Consider the following 21,844-nt stretch of genomic DNA (forward strand, 5'->3'; position numbering starts at 1 on the left):
CTATCTTCAAAAGCCTTATTGATTTTACTCTAGATTCCTAAAACACTGCATGAAAACTTGACCATATCTTAAAATGTTCAACTGTTGCCTCTCCTTGTTTTAGTTCAAATTACCCTCTCCCTACTTTCCATCCTCTGCATTCCTCCTCTCCTGGAGTATGGACAGTTCTGTAACATGTATGTTTGCCTTAATCTCCCTTACATGCTCACAGCTTTTTCCATTGAGTACATCCTCTCCTTCTTTGAAACCTAATTCCTACAATCTAACAGTACCTAATATCCTCTAGTCTGTTATTCCCACCAATCATTTGCATTAATTCTCGTATCCCAAATTAATGGTCACATCTACCCATACCAGTTTAAACTCCCACAAAGAAACTGGGGCAGAAGTGCGAAAGGGTATGGTCTTCTTCAGAGCAGGAGACCTATCCCAGTAACCAACAATCACCAATAACCACTGGATTAGATACCAACCTTGGGTTCTGGAGGGGTGTGCTGCTCAGAGTAAATGACTTCAAGGCCATGCCAGGGGTAGTAAGCCCTATGTGAATTCAACAATACACTTTGCCCTTTATTGCTGTTCATAGGCTGACCTGTCAGCTAAAAAGACGTGCCAGGTTTAGACAGACATACTATTTACCATTATTTTGAGGATCAAAAATGAGTGCAAAGCCCACTTTTACTTTAACCTCAGGTGGTCCTTTGGCGCCAGCATATTCCTCTTAGCTGAAATAAGCAATCAAACCCTCATGTAGTAAAGCCCCCAATAGCTCTTTTTGTCCAGTTGTTCGTAGGTACATACATTGGAAAAAAACTACCCTTAGTCAAAAAATAAAGTTACTTTTCCTCAAGAACTCCACTTCAGGCCCCTTGTTTTCTTTCTTTTAGTGGCAGCGGGACACTGTTCCAAGACTTCATTTCGAGGTTGCATAAACATGTTTCTTTGAAAACAGGGGTCTGCATAGTTGATGTCAAGCTGAGCTGAGAGCCTTTGAGCCTATTTCTGTGATAATTGGTTTAAGTGAATTTAAGCTGGATTACATGCATTTTACCGGTGACTGGACATTTTTGCACTGTTGAATGGGCATATTACGACGATATTTACACTGACCGAACAGAATGATAAAACTGGCCTATGTGTGTGCTGTTCTGAAACAAGAGTCATTCTTTACTTAGTTTCTTGCCGTTTTTCAAAGCTGCCCATTTCTGGCTCAGATTGACACACGCCACAACAATGACCCTGATGGAGTTCAGATTGTGGTGTTACTCTTTTATTATAATGCCATCCTCTGCGGTGACCAGGGTCGTATCCCAGGAACTGGTAATTTAGATGGAGGTGTTTTTTTAAGCACCTTGCTACATATTTAGAAGGTGCGCTGTTTTGCTCCATTATTTTTGTGATGGTCATTGTTTTGCGACAGCCGCCAATCACTGATAATATTTCAAGTAGTTAAACAAAATACAGACAGTGGTTTTTGCTGCATCAAAGTAAGACCGACGCTCAAAAAGAACTGGAGCAAAATAGCTCCAAGTTTCTGTTTAGCACCTAATTATGTATTGTATCCTATAACAAAAACCCACTGGTTCCTAGTACCAATACTTTAGATAAAAAGAACCAAAGGGCAAGTAAAATGTATTCAAAGCAGTTTCTGAAAAACTATTTCAAGACACATAGCGGTGCAGTGAATAGTTGTGCAAAATGTACGTGCTTAGTGCTCACTTTAGAGGTGATACACACAAGTCATAAATCATGATAAAAAATCAACAAGTGTATCAACAAACCTAAGAACAGCACTGCCCTATACAGCACATTCTCAACAATCATATAGGGTCAGTGTTTTTAAAGTCCATGGCGTTGTTTAGAATTTGCTATAAGGGGTCGTGCTGTTCTGGTGTTTGTTGATAGACTTGTTGATTTTTGATCATGATTGATCACTTGAGAGTATCTCCTCTTAAGAAACACCGAGGGCATTTATTTTGCATCAATATTCACTGCTCATTATGTGTCTTGAAATTGTTTTTCAGAAACTCCTTTGAATACATTTGATTTGCCCTTTGGTTCTTTTCTTACAAAGTATTGTTACTAGGAACCAGTTGGTTCCAAGTTGCCCTGATGAGAAGACACACTCGACAGGAAATTATTCTTCAGAATCCTTTATTTGAAAAACCAGCACATTGCATTCCAATCTTTTTAAAAGCCTGACCGGTGTTGGAGCCGCAGCTCCTTAATCGCAGACTTTTGTAAAAGTCACAGATGCACCAACACACACACTCTCCCATCTGCATGCTGAAAGGTGATTTCCCTCCGGTGAGCCTCTCAGGTGAGTTTGTACTTGGCAGTGCATGCTGGGAATAGTAGTCTGTGGAGTGGCGATATTTCTCCCTCCAATGGATTCCATGTTCTTTAACAAATACATCTTTTTCACATCTAAAGCCCTCCAGTGGGCCTCAGAAAACAAGTCCGGGTTTCATCTGTAAATCTCCTGTGCTGCCTCCAGGCTGAGCATAATTCCACAGAACCAGTGTGCTTTTTTTGTTATAGTTATTACCCCAGGACCCCAGTAATCCTTGGGTCTCCTTTGTTGAAATAACATTATTAAATATTATACCCTAGCACCATGTTGTAACGTTCCCTTTTGCTGCAGTCACTGCTGTTTAGTTGCCTCTAAATTCAGTGACTTTGGTGCAACCACACGGCACTGACAGCTGCAAAAACATAAATGCAGCAAAATAGGGCACCCTTATATTATGTGATCTGAGCAGACTAGCATCTTGTACAGTTTAGCCCTATCCAGTGAGACACATAATCCAGCCCTCAGCACTACAGTGCCCCTCAGCACTGGAACACCAGCGTTTGACTGATGATACAGAACGTATTGAGTGAATCAATAACTATTGTACTTACGCATCCAACTAGCTAGTTGATGATGTGTGAAAGGAAACAGTAACCCCACAACAAGATTTATTGTTGGTGAAGGAGTGACTGAAACCAGCAAAGTATTTACATGAATCCTATATGCACATGAAGGTCGACCTCCATATTTGACTGGGCACATCCTAAATATATATGTATACATTTAATAAACAAAAAAAAACCCTGAATTGTAATTCATGCTTAAAAGTACACAAGCCTCTGAAATTAACCAGTTGTGTTTAGCACGCACGCCATAACTCACGTTGCCTTGAATGTCTGACTTTTTTCCTGTGCCATTGGCAAGTGGTATATTCAATAAATGGTCAATCCCAGTGGTTTTGTGTGTGATGAGTCTGAACCATAACTCAGTTCTTGACTGTTTTTTTTGTGTGAATTTCTTGTTTTTTAAAATAAAATAATGCACTTTATTCTCAATCATTGCAACACACCTCTTTTGGCCGTACACAGCAGGGGGTTGCCCAGTGGCTAAAAACCATCCGTGGGCTAATTTCGTGGTTGTTCTGAAAATAACCTTTTCATGGAGTTTTATGTTTTTTCTATTTTTTATACTGTGTTCCCAATACTAGTTACAAATGGCCAAATTGTAAGCTTTTATTTAACAACTTAATTTATGGAACTTTGGTGGCATTCTTCCTTTTGTTCCTCTGCTAGCTGCTTGTTCTGGACCCCACACCAGCTATGCACTTTGCACTCCATGCAACAGAGTGTAAGGACTCGGAGGTGAGGTGAATCGTTCTTCTGGCACTCTGGCCAATGTTGTATCCTCCTCTGCTTTCTCTTGAGTCGCTGTCTCTGCCGCCACGTGCACTCTTTCTCATGCTTTGATGATGGCGTCCTGCAAGAATAACGCCATCTTGCAGTGGTGATTCAACCATTTTCAGTGTGAGAGCTGCCAACAATGTTACATCACTGAAGTTATAGGGATTGTGGAAAATCCAAATGTAACACAAAGAAAATGTATTCAGCAGTATAGTGGTAAGGGTGTTAGCATGTTGCTGGTGGTGCTTTTTTGAGACCACTCTCTCAAATATATTATTAAATCATGGTATGGTAGAGCAGTGCCACTTACAGACACCATATTCTCCATTGAAATGCCATGACATTTGTTCAGGCATCATTTTACTGAGAAAAGTGCACAAACCATAGTGCGTGGGAATAGGATCTCAGGAAATAAGCATGTCTTGATGTTTTTTGATCCTATTAAAGTCTTGGTTTCATCACACTTTAGAATTATAAAACAATGTGCTTCATTTATGCGTTTTATTGCTGATATAGTTCGAAACATGTGTACAGTTCATTTACAGGTATTTAAATGTTAATGACATCTCACTTTGCAGTCCGAGAAAATAAACACCTGTCTCAATTTTAGAGGAATAATCAGCCATTTGGCAGAAGATATTGCCTGACATTTGACCTCTGTCTTTGAAGCACAGAAAATATTGCCTGATTCATTCAAAATTTAAAGGCATCTTTATTATTCATTCCCCGTCTGAACTCCAGCATTGTTATTTTGGGGGTGCTGCAGTACCCGCACTTGCAGAGCCTAGGCCCTCTAATCTTACAGGTTAGCTACAACTTCCATGTGAGCATTTATGCTTTTTTCCCCACTCTTAGGCTGGGTGAACAATTACACACATCAAACAGCTTATTTGGTGCATAAGTACTGCATAACCTCTCCCTCCTCTTTATAGCCAGCTGCTGCAGATTTTTTTTATTAAAGACATTGTCTTACTGGTACACCCACCTTGGCCTCCTTCTACACAGCAAATTGTGGTTCTGCCATTTGTTGCTAAACAAGTGGCTTTTTTACTCTTGAGCAGATACAGCAGTTGGCTGCCACAGTGGGAGTTGGAATGGCTCGTGGGTGGGTCGCGTGGGGGTAGTCGTGCTTGTCGCATTAAAAAAAATAAATAAATAAACTTACCTTTGCGCGTCTCTGCTACTGCTCTCCTTGTGGAACTCGAAGAACAGTAAGCAGGCCCCACTGACCAGAGTTGTGATTGGTAACCACCCAGGATCCACTGACCAATGCAGTGCAGCGTTGTGATTGGTTTTGAGCATCCTGGTTCGGCGCTCAACCAGGGACTGGGTGCCTGGGCTTGTTCTCCACACAGGCTGTAATGCAGCCTGCATGGGGAACGGGGAAAGGGCGCATGACTGGTTTGGGTGGCCCGAGAGGTAACTAGTGTATTGTACTATAATGTATGTGGATTGTCATTTAACCTGAAATGGGATCTCTATTTTGGAATTTCAAAATATATAGTTGGTGTGCTTTAAGTAAGTAAATGTAATGTGAAAATGTTCATTTACATACTTCTATTCTGATAATTTTGTAGGCACTATTCTATCACCCAAGTGTTATATCAGTTGTATTTGTGTTGTTTACACTTGTATATTGTAGTATTTTTTTTATGCCTATACTTTAAAGACTATATAGAACGTTTGCAAAACGGCGCACTTCAGGTGATCAAGACTGTTTATCAGGTGAAATGCGACCTTTCCGGAGTGGCCTAATTTGATAAATCGAGGCTGTTGTTATGCGTTTCTGAGTGCTATTCCTGAGTACCGTTTCTTTTATCTATGAGGAAAGCTTTATGTGGCATTTGGCAAGCGCTAGTGCTTTTTCGTGCACCGCCAGCGTTTTGGTTCTCGCCGACAATAACCGCATTTCTTTGGTGTATGCAATGTAAATATATATATGTATATGTGTGTATATATATATATATATATATATATATATATATATATATATACACAAATTACCTACTGGCGGTCGCGTTTTTCCCATGCATTTTTCCATAGGACCTTTAGACACAGCTACAACCCGAATGGCTGAACAGAATTACTTGAAATTTGGCAGAGAGGTAGTCCTCAGGTCAAGGAAGTGCCTTTTGTAGGTTTGGTGTAAATCTGTTCAGTAGATTCTGAGAAAATAGCCTTTAAATCAATATATATATCTGAGCCAGCTTACGGTGCGCTTACGGTGCGCTTACCGTACGCGTACGGTGGCGTGCGCGAGCGCGATTTTGATTGGCTCTTAGATCTTAGTAAACATTCGAATCGGTCGAAACCAGGAAGCGGCGGCCGCCATTTTCTCTCTCGCTCTCTGAGTTGGGCAGTAAAAATGAAGCCAAAAAATGTCTAAAGGGGCAGTTTCTTGAGATCCTAACCACCCTGCATTGATATAGGGGTCCCCAAACAACCCCCAACCCGGAAAATCGCCGATTACGCTTACCGTACGCGTACGGTAAAAATTTAAAAAAAAAAAAATTATCCACACTCTACCCACCCCTTGTGCAAATGGTGCCTGAAGGCCACCATTTGTGCATGGCTTATTGTTATTGTGAAATTATTAAAGAATACTTTTCACAAACATGCGCATAATAAGTCCCCCATGTGCGCACGGTGCGCGAAGCGCATCGTGCGTACATGGCCCATCCCGCATAACGTGGGCACGCGGTGCGCCCAGCGCACCACGTGACCACCGTGCGTGCACGGCACTAACTGCGTAAAGTGGGCGCGCGGTGCGCAAAGCGCACCGCGTGCTCACTGTGCGCGCAGGGTGCGTGAAGCGCACCGTGCGCGCACGGAACGAACTGCGTTAACTGGGCGCGCACGCCACGAATGGCGTAAAGTAACTTAGCATTTAAAAAACCGTACAAATTCACTGAAAAAACCATAGGTTTCACACACGTTATAGTTAGGAATTAGCATTTAAAAATCCTTGCAAATTCACTGAAAAAAACATAGGTTTCACACATGTTATAGTTAGCTGTACATTTCACTCGTAAAAAACCAATGAAATTCCCCCGTTATAGTTAGTGCAGGCAACTATAACTCACGCGACCGCAATCTTCTGCTGATGACATATGTGTCTTTATGAAAAAAAAATATTTGTAATATATGTATAGCTAAAATTTAATGGAAGAAGACATGGGCAAATAAGTGTCTAAATACAGTATTAGCATCAGCAGAGGATTGCGGTCGCGTGAGTTATAGTTGCCTGCACTAACTATAACAGGGGAATTTCATTGGTTTTTTACGAGTGAAATGTACAGCTAACTATAACATGTGTGAAACCTATGGTTTTTTCAGTGAATTTGCAAGGATTTTTAAATGCTAATTCCTAACTATAACGTGTGTGAAACCTATGGTTTTTTCAGTGAATTATATATATATATATAAATATATATATTTTTCCTGGGTTCCGCTACTCGTGCGCTCTCCTGAATAAACGGAACGGACCACGAAATGTGCTTTCAGATGTTTATTTTAAGGTGCAAGTCTCGCCACAACGCGTTTCCGCCCGCCACAGGCCTTGATCACATGACAAGAGTTACGCATTACCGCCATGTTTTTAAAGTGAAATGTGCTCTAAATGAAAATCACATGTGCAAAAACAAGCCATAGAGATAGAAGAAATATTACATTCTTAGTCTCCTTTTGTCAGAACACATCTTCTTAATCATCCGATATTCGGGGATTAAAAACATTCACTGCAACTACAAGTGACAAGTCCGCTATCTGGTAATTAACAATCAAAATATAAATATAATTTTAAAAGTTAAGAGTTCATAATTAGACAAATTTAAAAGACAAGTCTTTTCATATTAAAGTCCTCAACCACGTTAATTTTAATGTCACAAGTAACGTACCCAGATAGTATTTTATATATATACATATAGCTATGTCATTTTGTTGTGTAGATGCCAGTAACAATGCCTCTATGTATTCTGAATCAATTGTACATACCTTTCTGGCCTGTCAAAGTGCTAGTGCTAGTGAGTAAATGCAATAAAATAGAAAGTGCAAATATAATGCTAATAACGTATTCTTGAAATAAAGTGCATAATACAAGTTGGCGACTCGATAGCCCCTAAACTACTAAACCAATTTGTCAAAATAGATATGTGTGTTCTAACAGGATTTAGATATAAAATATATATCGATACAATCTCGGTATGAATACCTTGGTGGGCTAGTGTAACTGATCTCATATGAATTGAGGATTTGATGATTGATATACAAGTATCAATACATTTACAGATACAGTTACAGATGCAAAAACATATACAACTACAAATGCAGATACAACTACAAATACAAAGATCCAATAAATATCTGATTGAATAAATAGATAAATGAGATAAATAAGCAAACAGATATATATGTAAACATTTGTCCTAAACCCCTATTGCACATGTCAAGATTAGATACATAAATATGTAAATAAATATGTAAATAAAATCTGTCTAAAAGATTGTCATAATAGTTACCCATATAAATATAAGTATAAGATTCATAAAATAAATTCATATAATATATTCATAAATACCTCAAATTGCTAAAACTTGATAAAATATTGGATCGTTGATTGTAAAAAAGTCTATATGAAGGAGGACACAGAATAGATAGATCTACATAAGTATGCAGTATGTGCAAATGGTCCTAACACCTGGACACCACATGTATTAACAGGTCTCTTAGTAAAGACAAGTGTGGAGGTCCTCAATGATATTGAATTATTTATATATATATAAATATAAATATTTAAAAAATGAAAAAATGAACGATTTTAAGTTACTGAGTTTTAAATTGAGTCAAATTTTTGGAAAAAAATATAGCCAATTAGTATTGTTTTAAAACTCCAATTGAAATTTACTGTATGGTAAGACATAAAAGTAGGCTTATAATTATGGTATTAGTATATATTAGCATGAAATGTTATCAGTGTAATATATAGGTTATGTTCTCTATGTAGTCTGTTCCACTGAAAATGGAAAAATTGGTGAACTTTAGAAGGAATCATTCAATAATTTCTTTGTTTTCTTTTGTGACTATCGGCTACGGACTTCCTGTAAAAGATTGAGATTTCCAGGAAATTGTAGAAAATGGTGTGGTTTACCAATAGTAGCTTGAGGAATAGTTATTCTACCCCTTTATTGTATTTTTAGTTTTTGCTCTCACCTCTAAGCAAGTTAGGTAGCAGGTCCACTACTCAATTTCAATTTGTTGAACTCTGTGACCTGACCTGTTTAGATGTCCAATCCATGTTTTTTCAAAATGATTAAATAAAGCTACCAAGTTTTATTCATTTTGTGGATAATATTCTGATTGTTTAATTGTATAATTGCTTTTAAAAATCATCTACTTGTTGATGAGGAACAACAGCTTCCTTATTTTATTTCCAATTATAACTCACTATCAGACGTAGTTTTCTGCCAAGGATGATTTTTAAAAAATTCCAAATTGCTGGGGAAAAAGGAAAACAAATTCTTGAATTGTGTTTTAGAATACATTTTCCTAAGAACAGAAATCATTCCTATTTTGAACTCAATTGTTTTATAAAGTCCTTTTGTTACTATTTTCCCTTTACAATTTTTAAAAATCATGTGTTAGTAGAACACTGTTTATTCGGTAGTAAAGCATATACTAGTGGACGGGGCGTGGCCTGGTAGTCAATGGAGAAGGGTGTGGCATTTGCGAGCTCCCATGGCTGCACCACCATATGGCTCCATTCGATGATTTTCTGGTTCCCCGGGGCCCATATAAAGTGGAGGTGCACCCTGAGAACAGACTCCAACCACTCTGTAGCACTTAAGAGTAGCTGACAGGGCACTGAAGGTGTCCCCCGAGACATTGGGCATTGACGTGGCCATGTTGGCTTAAAATGGCGGTGACTCCTGCGAAATCATAGGGACTCCCGGACCACTGGACTCTGCATCAAAGACATGGGGGCCTCGGTAGCAGCCCAATGATCCCCTTCACATTGCTCTTACCAGGCCGGAGGAGGAAGGACCGTGTATGGCTACAGACAGGAGTTTCACACAGCAGCCACGTCTCATCAGAGAGAGAGGCCTGAGACATTGTAACATGCTGGGCCATTCCTTTACACACAGTGTACCCTGAGAAGGGGCTGCGGTTCAGACTTTTGGGCTTTTCTGTTTGTGGTGGATAGATCTCTGTCCCCCTAGTTATGGCTGCTGCTGGTTCCATGACATAATTTTAAAACTAGAACAGCGACGATGCCACCTTAAAGTAAAGAGCAGGGATTCACCAACAATTACCTAAGTCTGAGGTGATTTGCTAGTACAACAAAAAGCAGAAAATCACTAGGGGGCTGATCACACTCTTCTCTAATACTGGTACGCCTAAACTATTCTAATTTATTATCGAAAAGTTAGTTACTTTAAGTTAGATGTGAAAAAAGATCAAATGCATTCTGGCAGAAACACCACAAATCTCACCTCTCCTTGCCTTCCCCTACTAGTAATCACCATGACAGGTGAATTGCTACAAGAGGACCCACAATTGTTCTCACCTAAAACCTCACTTCTCTCAGATAGATATATAATATCCTCTGAGATACTCTGTGCCTAAACGATAGTAGGTGGGAAGTAGCGTACCTGAATCTGTCTTAGAGGTCCAAGTGGGTAGTTTATCAAAAAGCAGGAGACCTCTGTGAACCCCCTTGACACCACTTTCCAAGTTTCTATTGTACTGTTGTATAAGGGAATCAGCAACAGTCACTGGTGAATGCAAGGTGGTGACAACACAGTCTCGTGGAAGTGATTTAGGAGTTGGGCCAACCACTGCGATTAGTACATTTCTAGAAATGATGTGCCTAGCATAGGTATTATCTTTTTAATAATTACTTATTTATTGAAGATGTCTTACTTTGTTGACGAAAAATAAAATCAAACACATTGGTCAGAAAAGCAACATGTGATTGCCTAGAGTGGCACTGGGTGAACTGGGCCCAATGAAATCCTAAGAACCACCAGCTCCACTCTCACTTAGATGCAAAGGCGTGATCTGATTTCACTAAAGTTTAATATTGGGTTGGACAGAAGATGAAGGGGTTCTAGAAGCAAAACAGACAAATCGTGAGTCTCTAGTGGAGGCTGGCCTACACAAATGAGACTCAACTCCAATTACAGCATCATTGGCTTGGGAAAACTAATTGCAACTTAGCGCTGGAGGAGTGGTGCCATAGCAAAGCCTGTTTTCCAACACATCAAGCATTCCCACAACTGTAAGCAATAATGACTCTAACCTCATAATAGTTGAAGGTCAAGGGCACAAATAGGGTCCAACCTCTGAAATGTCAGGCTTTTCTCCTTCACTTTCTCCTCAGTTGTTGGATCGACTTAAACTACTTTGGGCGGCCCACTGCATTGAGGAACTTGTAATTTGAACACATCTGGACCTTTTGGAGCTGCTACAAGATGGCATTAGGCCCTGAGACAATAATGGTAAGGTGAACTGAAGAGAAAGCTCAGTTTACTTCATTCGTTTGGGACTTCCTGCTTATGAGTGCTACTAGCAGACGGTTCTCTTTCCCCTTGGCTATTGTTGTGGACCAAGCACATGCTCACAAACAGGTCAAATGAACTTTATGCCAACTAGTACTTGGAGGGAATACCCGCTTGCATTTAATATGAATATAGTAAAACTCTCCGGGGGAAGCCCGACAACTTGAAAGACACAATTATTCCAAGCCTCACAGGTCAAGGTTTAAGAGGCTAACAAGAGCCAGATAGGTTATTCGCCTGGCACACAGTATAACATGGCAAGTAAATACTGGGCTGCAAGCTGCAAATCTGCTAAGGGGAGTTGGTCAGAGTCTTCCACCCTTCTCTGGTCCCTTGACATGGATGAGCGCAGATAAGCCTGCTTTTGCCAAGGTTATGGCAGGGAACGCCATCACTGGGATGGTAGGCCAGGATCTGCAGCTTCAGAGAGTGAAGCATTGGGTACTGGTAGCTGGAGACCTCTAGACTTGCCTTTCCGCAGCAACCTTCTTCTTACTTTTCTCTCATTCATAATCAACTCCTTACTGGCTTGATGGTGTTCTAACAAAATGTAACAGTGTATACGTTTGAAAACGTGTGATGCTACTGAACACCTGAAACTTAATGTTCTCATCTGTAGGACAGTAGGATCTGCTTCTCATGGTTACCCCCACTTTTTGCTGCTGTAACACTGTTTTTCGACTTTAGTCTGGCTGGGGCCCTGCTATTCAGGACCCCAGCCTAGCTGCTTCCTCTCTAAATTGATTCCATGTACTTTAGGTACACCACAGATTGGATTCTGGGGTGCCCTTATGAGTGCCTAGTATATGGTATACTATGTACCCAGGGCATAGGTACCCCAGAGGCCTACCAGGGGCTGAAGCATGTATTATGCCACCCCTGGGAAGCCCTCCAAATTGACAGCACAGGTCTGCTACTGCAGCCTGGGTAAGGTGGTGCATGCACCCATTACAGAGATATAGGTTCACTATATCTCACCTATCACTGCACATAGGAACCTATCAGTCACCCCTATGGCAGGCCTTATCAATCCTGAAGGCAGGGTGCTTGGTTTTGTGTGAGAGGGTGCCCATGCATGAGCAGAGCCCCTATGCAGCCTTTGGAATCTCTTCTCCGGGATTGTCTGTGATGCAGCCTGACCATATACTCTTAAGTGCATTATAACCAAACGGTAAATGCTAACTTTGGACTGGCTGCACTGAAACATGTCGTGTTTGGTGGCAAACACCTTGGAATCATACCCCCACTCCAGTAACTGGTGTGGGAGTATGATCCCACCCCTCTAGAGGGAGAGACATGACAGCACTGGTATACCCGGTACCAATTTAAAAGAGCCCTGGCATCACAAAATGGATACTGCAGCCACAGACACGAGTCTGGCCTCCTGTTGCTGACCCATACTCAAGCAGGGGAGGCCTGGACAATAGGTTTCCTGTCACAGGGAGGTGTCACCACCTCCCAGACAGGCTTTAGTGTATTGGGGCTGGGTGGGTGCACTCTGAGAGTGCTATGAAGTCCTGCAGTGGGGGCACATTTGGTGTCCCTGTGCGTAGTCCAACTCAAACCGTTTTAGGGGCTACCAGCCCCTGCTCTGGCTCGAAACTAGACAAAGGAAATGGGTGTAGCCACCCCTCTTTCCAAACCATCCCAAAGATGGGTCTCCTGAGTTAGTCCGACCCCTTCCTTATAAGATAGGAACCCCTGGCAACAGGACTTTAGATACCCCTGGATGAAACTCTGAAACTGAATCCTGGAACTTCGACGATCTGTTCAACGCCAGATGACTGAAGAATCTCCCTTGGAGTAAAGGAGTTACTCCCCTGCTTGCAGGCACCAAAGACGTATCTGTCTGGTCTCCCGCCGGACGCTGAAGACTTTGCAACACTAGAGGTGGATTTCCAGATTTCTCAGAGGCCAAGCCAGGTCCCCAGCAAAGCTGAGACCCGTAGCCCTTGTGGGGACCATGGAACCGGAACCCCTGGACACTGTGCACATTTGCAAGTGCATAAGCTTCTCGACGTCTCCTGAGGCTTTGCATTGGGTTACATGTAGCACAGACCCCGAGCACAGAATCCACCGAAGATTGTCAGCCTAGTCGCCCTGAGTGACCCGTGGGCCGCCATTTTGTGATTCCTCTCGATCCCTGGTCCATAGACTGGTGGGTCCCTGTGAAGGTAACTCTGACATTCTTTGGGCTTCCCTGATTGCTCCAGACGTACTCTCACTCCTCCTCACTGGGGGAGTCCCTCAGACCTTGCTGGTCCGCACCGAAGCATCTTTCTCCTTTCTGCATGGGTTTCTGTTGCCAAGGCTTGTTGTGTACAATCCGTGCACCGACACTGCAGCAATCGACATCCTTTGTGGGACAGCTCAAATTCAGCTCCTAGTTGTCCTCGACACATCCTGGTCCTCGGGGCATTCGTCTATCGTGCCCCTGGTCACTGGCAAGTGACCCAGACTCTGTCCCCTCTGCTTTCATGTTCTTCACATCTTCGATCCAGGCTTGGATCTCTTCGGACACTTCTCATCTTTCCGGCAGCAGCACTTCTTAGCCAGCTTCCATTGAAAACACGAAGCGACCCAACACCATTTGACACCTATGCATCCGGCTTCCCTGGGTGAGGTAACCCGAGTACTCTGGTGCTCCCGTGGGTGTTGACCCTAGAACTGTCTAAGTCCAAAAGGGTTTGGTCCTAGTCAATCTCTAAGTGTCCCTAATCTTTAAAAATCTAACCGCGACTTTCCCCATAGAAGCTAATGGGAGCTCGCGGCTGTGTTCTCACACTGCACACGGCCCCCGTGGGTCTCCTTTGTCACTACCTTGGGTGGTTCCTTGGGGTCCCAGCAATTCTACAGGCTCTAGGCCCTGTGTCTAGTTAAGTCATGGTTCTTATACCACTATTTTAGTATATGGTTTGGCCTAATTTGTATTTGTGCTACTCACCTGTAATATTTGAAGTGTAACTTATGTGTTTTGACCTCTAGCCTCATAAAGAGACTAGTAGAATGTGTTTAGTAATAAATACATATATTTTATATATATAACTGGTGTGGTTGCCTTTCATTTAGCCATTCAAGAGATTATAGACTGGTTAAACAAGCTGCTTTACATTGCTTCAAGACTTAGCCTGAAGGCTGCTCTCCATAGCTACCATAGCTTTCAATAAAGGTTGTCTTTAACATATCATCAACAAGGGGTTGTTTGGACTGGTGCAGGGTGCCCACTATAACTAGTGGACAGCATATACCAGGCCAACTTCTCACATCATCCAATGCTTTTAGACACTTTTTAATGCTTGAATCAGATGAATTAATTTTTAGAGTTACTGGCTTCCTCAATGCAATTGTACGTTCACGCAGGTCTTTAAAAATCGAGTAATTTTATTTTGTATCTTGCACATCAAAACCTAATTTACATACATTTAATGTTTTGCATCTGTTTACATATGCATTTTTGCACTTTGAAGCCTAATTTGCACAAACTTAATGTACTATACTAGTTTACATATGCATTTTGCACTTTAAGGCCTAATATGTATAAACATAATGCAACATGTCTGCCTTGCTCCTATAAAACCAGAGGTTACATCTCAGCATATTTTTATATTTTGTATGTATATGCATAGCTTAGTAAGAAAGTATATTTGTATTTTATTTGTTGTTTTCGTAAGCCATATTTTTGTTACCTATCATAAATAGTGGCCCGAAATCGAAGTATCAAACTGTGTATTTTAACTTGGATCTTGTGCTTTTATGGATGATTCTTTGAAATCCGAATAAAGTCTATTTGAATTGAATTGAACATCATCCACTGCAGATTACAACAAAGGCCCTTGTTTAGAGTTTGGCGAGTGACCTGCCCTTTGCCAGGGTGACGGAGGCCATTACCTTCAACACCATAACTGACTACTACCCCCCATATTTAGAGTGACCTGCCTGGTGCACATTTGCGTCTTTAAAGGAGCCTTCACCATGGCACCTCTGAAAGCACTTAAAGTTTCATGCAGCTGCTCAGCTAACTTTTTTGCTTTACAATAACAAACTCCTAAAACAGGAGTTTTTTTTGCCCTTTTATAAAGCGTGAACTTGGCCTAAGGGCATTAGTACATGTTACATGAGAATCAGACTGGTTACACATTTTTCTTTAAGTCACAAGGAGATTATGTGATTATGTTGCCGGAACCACAAGATGTTGTACTGAGCTGGGATTCAAACATGGTTCCCCACTCCCAAACTAGGCAGCTCTAGCCACTAGTCCATATCTCCTTCTAATGACCACTTTGACACCCTGGATGTTTGGTGGTGATTTTCCTTTTGATCTGTTACAAGTCGCCAGGCTTTCCCTGGTGATCCTGAAAAGAAAAATAAGTACCATCCACTGAAAATAGGGCAGAAGGCCTGATTATACCAGTGACCTCAATTCCATAAGGTTTTCACAAGGAATACCAGTGAGGCCTGTCCAGCTCTAAATAGAGCCGGCGGACTATCTGTTTGGCACTCCACTAAGCTTCTGGTGGAATACCAAGTCTGCCATTCTCCACATAACCCTCCATTTCATAAACCACTGGGGATGCAGTAAAAGTTCACAATTTGGAAACTATCAATAAAGTTTAGCCCGAAGCGGGAAGATATAAATAACCCCACTGCCATGATACAATGAGTGCCGCCTAGCAAAGAAAAAGACAGTCTTATCTCCAGTATGTTGCTCACTCATACCTTCAGCTTCCTGAGATGATTGCCGTCCTGAGAGATGGAAGCTCTCCTCGCCCAACGCAAACCCGTCTCAGTTATGGTCTCCCCTTGCCTGAGTATGCCTTTGTATTTCTGTTCAATGTTACCAGATCATGCTTGCTTCCACTGACCTCTTGGGAATGCTCCACTCAACTGCTCTCCCTCCACTCGCAGCTCAGTGGATGGCAGCTCTTTTGCTCCTTATAGTCATAGTGTCACCAGCCAGGATCCTGGGCACTTTTTTCATTGCTCTCCTAGCTAGAATAGTGCTACACCCTGCCGCAGGCCATGTAAAGTCCTTGCTGCTTGCCATGAGGGGATGCTTTCCTAGCTTCTGGTGTGCAATCTTGTCCCAAAAGATGCATTTGTGGGCTTCTATGGGTACAGTTATGACTGACGATTTTATGTAGGAGGTTGAAGAGCAGCAATGTAAGGAAATAGTTGAGTTTTAAATGATTAGTGAGGTGCACTGATTTAAAGAAAGAGGGAGAATATTCGAAGAAGTGTAGACTCCTAGCCATATTGTGGACAGTATGGATGCATGTGTAATTCACTGACAAACTCCCAAGGAATGGCCACTTTGTGCATTTAAATATTGAAGGCAAGTGATGCTACATATAGATAATGCACCTAGAATTCAGTAAATTGTGCCCAACTTGGAGTCAAGCTAGCCTGACTGATGAGGGGTGAAACAACGAAACCAGTCCAGGGAGGACCTGGCCCATCAGTTGAGCCTGGACTGTTCCCATGGGCAACAGGGTCAAGACTGATTTGCATATGGCTGGGTTTAAACTGGAATGGCATGAGGAGCAAAATAAAGATGGATTTAGGCCCAGATCTCTGTACGGGGTGAATGTTTGACATTGTTCAACATTCTGTCGATCAAATGTTCTTTTTGCATATCACATCCCGAGTGGGACGGGTATGCCCAGATGTGGGTACCGTGCTCTCCATGCCGTTAGAGTCAAGCTAGCCTGGCTGATGAGGGATGAAACCCCAAAACCGGTCATAGGAGGCTTCTTTCCGGTCCAGGGAGGGCCTGGCCTGGCAGTTCGGGCTGGACTGTTTCCATGAGTAACAGGGTTAAGACTGATTTTCATATGGCTGGGTGTAAACTGGAGTGGCATGGGGAGCAAAAAAAAAGATGGATTCATACCCCAGATTTATATGCTGGGATGAATGTTTGACATTGTTAAACATTCTGTTCATTAATTGTTCTTTTTGCATTTGTCACCCAGAGTGGGTCCCATGCTCTGCATGCCATTGGAGTTTAGCTAGCCTGGCTGATGAGGGGTAAAACCCTGAAACCAGACCCAGGATACTTGTCTCCGGCAGTTCGGGATGGACTCTTCCCATGAGGAACAGGGTAAAGACTGATCTGTATATGACTGGGTTTCAACTGGAATATCATGGGGAGAAAAAAAAACACAATGGATTTATGCCCAGATCTCTCTACCGGGGCTAATGTTTGACACAGTTAATATTCTGTCCATCAATTGTTCTTTTTGCATTTGTCACCTCACTACACTTCTGGACCTGTGGATACTCTGCCACAAGAGGACTGCTGTGCTGCTTGAATGACTGCCACTCTGATGAACTGCTGCTCTGAAGGACTGCTGCTCTGAAGGACTGCTGCCTTGCTGTGCTGATCTGCTGCCCTCTTGACTGGGCAGGAAGGACTGAACCTGCATCTTTTGAATCCGGAACCTAGAGTGACTATAAGGGCTAGTTAGTTCGCCTCCTGACCTGAAGGCTCAGAAACACTACAGGCTGCCAAAAACCTTGCACCTGGACACTGCCATCTGAGAGTCTATCCTGCCAAGTGGTGCAACCCTCTTCCTGGATCTTTGGGAGCGGGCCTAAGATGCTCTGCCAGTCTCTGTGAAGTTAGCGAAACCGACGCACACCGTCGCTACTGTGTGGATTGGACCCGTATCAAAGACCTGCATTGCTGCCGCAGCCCATCAGACAATTCACTGTGTGACAGCGCTCGCAATTGTCAGTGTCTCATAGGCCAAATCTGAAGAGGCGCAAAGGGGAATGATACACTCTGTTCAGCATACATTCTGAGCAGAGCGTTCCACGCATGGACAACAGGATTGATTGAATCCAGTATGCCGCAGCGTCTCGATGAGGCTTGCGTAAGGAAGCGAGGCAGGGAGAACGGGGCAGCAGCAACCTTCTCTATATGGAGATGAGGTAAATCATGAGGCCCATGAACCCAACTGTATGCATGGGAGGCCTGAGCAACTCTGTAATACAATTCGAAATTTGGGGCATTCAACCCCCGAGCGGCATACGGCAGCATGAGCGTGTCGAACGCTATTCTAGGGGACTTACCAGCCCAGGCTAATTTGGTCATCAGAGATCTAAGTTCACAAAACAGATGCTGCGGGAGAACTATTGGAATATTAAGAAAGAGAAAGAGCAGACGTGGGAGCACAAACATTTTCATCAACGCAATTCTGCCAGCCAGAGACAAAGGGAGTCGTAGCCACCTGGCTATGTCGTTAGCAAGCGTATCAAACGCTTTACCGTAATTAGCTTTTATCACTATATCCGCATCCGAATGGACCTGAATGCCGAGATAGCGTACTGGTTCCGTGGTCCATTGTAGCGGGAAATCGAGCGAGAATTGCACTGTTGAAGGCTTCAGTGGGAAAAGTATGGATTTATCCCAATTAACCTTTAGGCTAGAGAGACCCCCAAAGCGCAGGACCTCGCGGATCACAGGAGATAGATGAACTTCTGGGTCTCTAACATACAGAAGGGTTTCATCAGCGTAAGCCGATGTAATGAGATTGTACTGAGGGAAACAAAGCCCCCTGTGCCCGTAATATTCACACAGTGCCCACAGCAGGGGCTCAGCCGCCACTGCATATAACAACAGGGACAGTGGCACCCGTGGCGAGTACCCTGCGATAATGAAAACGGGGCCGAGACCACATCACCCGTCTGCACGCAAGCCACAGGTGTATTATACAAAACAGAAATCAGCTGCAAATAAATCTTGCCAACCCCCATTCGCCGCAACACAGCATTCATGAACTTCCATTCAATCGAATCGAAAGCCATTTCGGCATCTAAAAAAAACGCAGCGGCCTTGACCTCAGTCCGCACATACTGCAAAGCACCAAAAACCGTGCGAAGATTATGTGACAGTGTGCGACCGGGGATGAACCCAGCTTGTTCAGGGCCTATCAGCTGAGGGAGCAGTGGCGACAAAAAGTTTGTCAGAATTATGGCATACAACTTAGTGTCCACATTAAGGAGTGAGAGTGGACGATGAGAGGGGCACCTACGGGAGTCCTTGTTGGGTTTCAACAAAGTGATAATCAACGCCTCATGCATGGAAGGGGGCATTATACCATCTGCAGCTATCTCATGAAATAAAGTTATGAGATGAGGGACAAGGAGATCACTAAAGCCCTTATAGAATGTGACTGTTAGGCCATCCAGCCCAGGGGCACTGCCCTCGCGCATCGATCCCAGAGCGAGCCAGACCTCCGCTACCTCAACGGGACGCATTAAAAACTCACGGTGCCAGTTCTGTAACCAGGGGAGTTGTATGTATTCCAAATAGTCAGAAATATCCTCATCATTAGGGGCGAGTTTGGAGCTGTACAGCTCTTGATAATATGAGCGGAATTGAGCATTAACTGTCGTGCACTCTGTCAGGATCGAGCCGTCTTCTCCCTCTAGTTCCGAAATGTGTCCCGGACCCAGTCTGTGGCGAGCTATTGCCGCCAGCACTGAACCCTGCCGTTCGGACTCCCCATAGGCTATGGCGGACGCATATTTGCCCATATGTTTAACCTCCCGATCAGCTTCCTCATGGAATTCGGCCAGAGAGGCCGTGATCTGTTCGCGCAGCTCAGGGTCATTGGTGTGAGACTGACGCACCTCGAGATCCGACAGGCGTGTCTCGAGAAGAGCAAGGCAACCGCGAATGGCCCGAAGGACACCTGCATGCTTACTATTGGCAACCCCCGAATAAAGACCTTGAACGCCTCCCACACCGTGGTGAAGGAGTCGACCGTTCCCACATTAATCGCAAAAAAATCAGAGATTGCGTCACTCTGCTCGGAGCGGAAAACAGAGTCTAATAACGAATAAGGAGGGAAACACCACAAAAAAGGGGTAGGGGTGCGTGAGGGAGCAGCAATAGTGAGCGTCACCGGTGAATGGTCCGAAAAGGAACAGGCCAGAACCGCGCAATCCAGCACCTTAGCCAGCATAGATTGTCAGATAAACCGGTAGTCAATGCGGGTGTGGACATAATGCAGTGCAGAATAATGCGTATAACCTCCCTGGACACACGAGTGAGATCTCCACACATCGGCTAGTTGCAGTTGTACTGCTATGTCCGACACCATCTTCGCTGAGGCAGAGAGTGGACGGGCTGGGCCTTTTGAGCGATCGAGGGTCGTGTCCATTATACAATTAAAATTACCCCCCTGGAGTAGTGGAAACGGAGCGATAAAACTCCGGATCGTCATTGTTCGGGCCGTAGGAGTTGACTATTAGAAAATCCTACTCCGGGCTGTAGCAACGAGACACAACATATCTACCTGCCGGGTCAGTCCACAGGGGTTCTAATTTGAGACCTGTCTTGGGGTTTATCCATGTCAATACGCCCCTGGAGTGGGAAGTGAAACAAGCGGCATGAGAGAACCCCGCCAATCTGTTACCTATAAGGAGCATGTTACCTGGTTGTAAATGCGTCTCCTCAAGCAACGCCACGTCAATCTCCTTACGCTTCAGGTAAGCAACGATTTTCCGTGCCTTGCGGTGGTCATTTAAACCCTGGATGTTCCATGTCATGAAAGTTATTCGACTAGGCAAGCGAGCCCTAGGCTGAGTGTCTGGCATGGTGCCCACAAATATGTAATAAATTACTTTTGCTCTGGGCCCCGCCACCCTCACCCCCCACCACACATGCAGAAGGAATGTCTATGATCCAAACCAAGGAAAAAGAAAAAAGAAAAAGACAACCCGGATGAACATACCTCCCCCCACCCACACCTTGCCTACCCCAACTTTGAATAGGCGAGCAGCAACCCACCCATACTTCTCGAAGAAAAAAACCTTCCATGGCACAATCAAACCATGAGCCATACCAAAGAAACCAACAACAAACATTGAAACAGCGGTTAACACAGTAGGGCAGATGTTACCCAGCAGCACAAACGTATCCAACCCATCACCACAACACCGCCTGCTAATTACAGACCTACGGAAAACATGACATGCAACACTAAAGGAATGGCAGACAGCAAGGAAAGGCATGCCATGTGAAACCCAATAATACATTAAAGGTGTACCTCCAGAGGTGACAATACAGCAACCGGGCACCTCAGACCAGAGAACAGCCTAGAAGGGGTAAATAAAACATTATGAGGAAGAAGCAGAGCCTGCACAATAGTAAAACACGACTTCCAGTGAAACCTGAAGCCCGACCCAAAGATCGGGACAACAGGGTATATCCTACAATGTAAAAAAAGCAAAACACTGTTACAGAAAGATTAACAGGATAACATGTTATGCATCATATGACCATAGCATTTCAGTCATTTTCGTCCAGGCTTCCAGGGGCTTCATTTAGCGCAGGAGAGTCATTTTGTCTTTTCATGCATTTGCCAACCTTTTCCCAGTCCCAGAGCGCCTTTTGTAGAGACTGAGGGTCTGAGTATATTCTGGGCTTTCCATCAAAGAGGACCTTAAGACATGCCGGATATAACATTGCATACTCTATATGATGGTCATGCAGTTTACGTTTCAAGGGATTGAACTGTTGCCTAGCCTCCTGTACCTTGAGGGTGAAGTTCGGGAACAGTGAGATGTCAGAGCCTTCATAGCGCAAG

Source organism: Triturus cristatus, chromosome 4_1 (assembly GCF_964204655.1).
Source record: "Triturus cristatus chromosome 4_1, aTriCri1.1, whole genome shotgun sequence".
Lineage (NCBI taxonomy): Eukaryota > Metazoa > Chordata > Amphibia > Caudata > Salamandridae > Triturus > Triturus cristatus.